Genomic DNA, 5000 nt, shown 5'->3' on the forward strand with positions numbered 1-5000 from the left:
CTAGGCTAATTGCTTATGGAGCCTTAGTATACTTTATTATACTCCCCGGTTGCTTTCTTTTCTTCGGAGAAGGTATGCAATCCCTTTCCCTCTGTTTAAGCCTTGGGCTTATCCCTAAGTGGTTTTTTCCGAATTTATTTTCGATAAAACTATACTAGGGTGTTACTGTACCTTCCTGTTCCAGCAGAGTCTGGTTCAAAGAGGGACAGAACAACAGAGTTTTTAGTCTGAGTCCGTGTTGTTTGGCTTGGGGCAGAGTCTCCCTCGCTGACCTAACACTTACAAAGGGAGCTGAGCTCCCTTAGGTCACTATCGAAGGTTTCTGTAGTTATGATTCCTTCTTGTGTGATCGACCAGACTAAGTCCTGTTGCTGTTCTCGGGGAGGATAAATCTTCCCTTGGGAGGAGCAACGCCTTCCTTGCTTTGGTGCTCTGGAAGCTGGCAGGTATTATACTACTTGCGCTGGCCCTTTCCCTTAGATCTCCCTTAGGCTAAGACAAAGTTCTTGGCTGCGGGTGATCTGTCACTAAAGCAAGGTTGGCAGGACCCTCTTGTCCCTTCCCCCTCTATCTCCGTAATGGCCTAGCCATTACTGTACTGTACCTTGCCGGCCGGCAGAGCTGGCCGGCAGGGGTATTACTGTACCGTATGTCATTCTACTTCTGGACCTAGTATAGGTTGGGATATGGATTGACTAAGCCCATTGCCGGCCGGCAGAGATGCTGGACGGCAAGGGTCTTATGTTTTCGAGTGCTGCCCGGACCTCTCTTGGTCCCTCATCCATGCCTGCCGGCAGAGCCGGACGGCATTGGTCAAGGAAGCCTGAATTAAGTTTCTCCCCTTCCTTATATGCACTCTTTCGGTTGCCGGGCTTGGGGGGTTGTGTACACTCTTATCCCGGCATCCATTCTATTTTCTTCTAGTGCTGTACCTGTCCCGGCTGCCGGCCTATGAGGCCGGCAGCCGGGCAGGTGTAGTCTTCTGGTTCTTTTGCTGCCCGGCTGGCATCGGTCTTGTACCTTTGCCGGCCGGCTGATGTCAGTCCTTGTCTGCCGGTCACCAAGAGTGTGGCCGGCAGCTGGGTACTACTTTGTGTAGTTGCTGGCCGGCAATCATTGCCGGCCAACACTGGCTGTTGCTGGCCGGCAGCTGCTGCCGCCGGCACAGGCATTTGAACCAGAGGGCTGCCCGCCCTATAGCTGTTAAGTAGTATACTTTAAAGCTAATTGTGGTGTGTGCCGGCCGGCAAAGGCAGGCCGGCACACATCCTCCTATACTGTACTAGTATTCTTCTGTATAGCATATACAGTAAGAAGAAAACTATAGTAAAAGTTTAGGTACAGCACTGTATCTTCTAACACTATTGTGTTTTCTTACACAGCCCTTTGCTGTTGCCCTCAGACAGGAAGCAGAGTTCTTCCCCGTCTATTATCCAGGATTTTTAAAATCATTGCCTAGGTGTGAGCTCCACCTGTTCCTCTGGAAACCTTGCATTGGTTACTCTAGTAGAGATAAACCATTTTGATTTTATTATCTGGAAGGCTGCAACAATGGGTTGTGAGGGAAACACAAGTGTGTGTCTTTCATTTATGAATTGTTATGCTATACTATGCATATCCAGTGATACATAGTTCACTTGATACTCATGGAAATTTCTTCTCTTTACAGGAGGACCTTCCGAAGTGCGGAAATGTTTTCTGCAATGTCCGCAGCAAGAACCTCTGCGGACATGAGTGTTGTAGGAGACACGCAGCATGCGCTGTCTCCAAGGATGATCTCCAGTATTGGGACCCTCAGGTATGTACTGTATGCACTAACCTGATTACTGAGGCTTTTGATTCCCCTAGAACGGCGGAATCAAGGGATATAGCTAGGGAAAAGCTTCGTACTTGGGTAAGGGGCTTCAAGAAGAACACCTCTGGCCCTTATCTTCCAAGTGAGAAGATGAGGGCGTATCTTTTTCCCCAGGCATCAGCTGAGGCAGTGATTCCCCAGCCTCAAGAGGAGATCCTTCAAGATCAAGTCCAGGTGGACGAGGAAGTCGCAGATGCGATGCAAGACATCCAGTTGTGTGACAGGATGTCTGACCTGGACGAACGTTTGGAAGAAGACCTCCTGGCAGAAGGTCAGGATCAAGTTCAAACCCCGGATGTCGTAGAGGATGAGGTCGACGAGGTGTCGGCTACTCCGGTTCAGATGCCGGAGCCTATCCCCTCAACATCGGCTGGCCTCCCAGTAGAACTGGGACAGGCCCTCTCTTCGATTGTTGGAATGATCCAACAAATGCAGAAGGAGAATCAGGAGAAGGCGGCTGCAATGGAACTGCGTATGCAGTCCCTGGCAGAATCACATGGGCCCCCGGAAAAGGCTCAATGTGAAAGACCTTCCCATATGCTCAGATGCTAACCCATGGAGGTATGCTGAGCACATGCCGATGACGACTGGAAAGATCGTCATCTCGGATAAGCTGGGTTCAGTTCCCCTAGAGGAGGTAGAATTCTGGTCCAGCAAGGCATCATATCCGGACTGCTATGTCCGGCTGAGAAAAGAACCAGCTTCAAGGGAGGAGACAGAGCCGAAGGAGGTCATTGTTATGGACCACGCTAAGGCTCAAGCCCTACTTTCATCCTCGATGAAAGAGAGGGGCTTCTCGAATTCGAAGGTAGCTGCATTGAGCAAGAAGCTCCCTTCGTTTGTGTCCTCTCCTGATAGAGCCTTCCCCTTTTTACAGAAAGGGTTTGCGGCTGTCCTAAAGGAAGTCGAGGCCGGCAAGCCTTGCCCCTCCCTGTAGGAGTGTAAACCCTTGTCGCTGGCTCTACCTATGGACCACAAAGACTGGAAGGATGTCCATCTGACATTCTCAGTGGGAAAGTTGGAGGCTGATATTGCCGGACGGCAATTCGGCGAGGACCTCCCCAAGCTGTCCGAATCTCTTTTACGAAGAGAGTTCGAGACAAAAGAAAGACTGGCTGCCTCAATGTCTCATCAGACTACTCTCGAGACGATGGCAAGTGACCCCAAGGTCCATGAAATGTTCATGGTAGTGGCTAAGTCTCACTTAGCCACAGTGACGAAGGACCTTTATAGCTTCGTCAAGGCAAGGAGAGCTTGCAGGGAGTTCGTGTTCACCGGGGCTTCGGTGAGACACGAGCCAAGGAAGTTAATCTCCTCCAACATTTGGGGAAAAGACCTTTTCCCTACCGATGTGGTCAAAGAGGTTGTTGATAAGGCCGCCGTGGAGAATAGAAATCTTCTCCAGAAGTGGGGCCTGGCTATCAAAAGAAAATCTTCCCCGGATGAGGGTCCTCAACCAAAGAGGAAGAATATGAAGACTAGGCTACCATTTCGGCCAGCCAAGCCTTATAGACAGCAACAGCAACTGCAATTGCCTTTGCCTCCAGTGCCCCAGATGGTGGCACAAACCCCGACTGCCTTTCAGTGGGTACCCCAAGCTGTGCCAGGTCAGTCAACCACATTCGCCCCAACGTTTGAAGGACAGTCTTCTTCCTTTCGTGCAAAACCTAGAGGAGCAGCCAGAGGCTCGTCTAGGCGCCCCTCAAGGGGAAGGGGATTCAGAGGTGGTCGTGGTCAGGGAGGCAAGACCTCAGGACGGCAGTCCAAGTGAAATGATACCGGTAGGAGGGAGACTGATGAAATTTTGGGATCGCTGGACCTTCGATCCCTGGGCCCAAAGCCTACTCAAGAATGGACTGGGTTGGAGCTGGTACAGCACTCCACCCCCATGCCTTCGGTTTTTCCAACACTCCACCCCCATTTTGGAGGAGTACGTTCAAGAACTGTTGGAGAAAAATGTGATCCGAAAGGTGAAGTCCATCAAATTCCAAGGGAGGCTGTTTTGTGTTCCCAAGAAAGACTCGAAAAGCTCAGAGTCATTCTGGACTTGTCACCACTCAACAAGTTCATAGTGAATTGCAAATTCAAGATGCTAACACTGCAACACATAAGGACCTTACTGCCCAAGAGGGCATACTCAGTCTCTATAGACTTGTCAGACGCCTATTGGCACATTCCAATCAGCCGTCGACTCTCCCCCTACCTAGGGTTCAGGCTACAACGGAAACTGTACGCCTTCAGAGCCATGCCATTCGGGCTAAACATAGCCCCAAGGATTTTCACGAAGCTTGCGAGCGCAGCTCTCAAACAATTACGCCTAAAGGGAATTCAGGTAGTAGCCTACCTGGACGACTGGCTGGTGTGGGCAGCATCCGAGACCGAATGCTTGCAAGCTTCCAGTCAGGTGATCCAGTTCCTAGAGTACCTAGGCTTCAAGATCAACAAGAAAAAGTCTCGACTTTCTCCATCCCAAAAGTTCCAGTGGCTGGGAATCCACTGGGACCTTTTGTCACACAGTTTCTCCATCCCAATGAAGAAAAGGAAGGAGATAGCGGGCTCTGTCAAGAGACTTCTAGATTCCGAAAGGATATCAAGACGCGAACAGGAGAGGGTACTAGGCTCTCTCCAGTTTGCTTCAGTGACAGACCCAGTGCTAAGAGCACAGCTAAAGGATGCAACCGGAGTTTGGAGAAGGTATGCATCAAACGCGCGAAGAGACCTGAGAAGACCAGTGCCGCCTCGGCTACGTACTCTTCTCAGACCTTGGTCCCAAGCCAGACATCTAAAGAAGTCGGTTCTTCTTCAGCCACCTCCCCCGTCGATGACGATTCACTCAGACGCCTCAAAGGAGGGATGGGGAGGTCACTCTCATCGGAAAAAAGTCCAGGGGACTTGGTCCAAGCTATTCAGGACCTTTCATATAAACTTTCTAGAAGCTATGGCAGTGCTCCTTACCTTAAAGAAAGTCTCCCCGCGTCACTCGATCCACATAAGATTGGTGACAGACAGCGAGGTGGTTGTGAGATGCTTGAATCGACAAGGGTCGAGGTCACCACCTCTCAACCAAGTGATGTTAGCCATTTTCCGATTGGCGGAAAAGAAGAATTGGTACCTGTCGGCAGTTCACCTTCAAGGAGTCCGCAAT

This window comes from Palaemon carinicauda, chromosome 10 (genome assembly GCF_036898095.1).
Source record: "Palaemon carinicauda isolate YSFRI2023 chromosome 10, ASM3689809v2, whole genome shotgun sequence".
In the NCBI taxonomy this organism is placed as follows: Eukaryota; Metazoa; Arthropoda; class Malacostraca; order Decapoda; family Palaemonidae; genus Palaemon; species Palaemon carinicauda.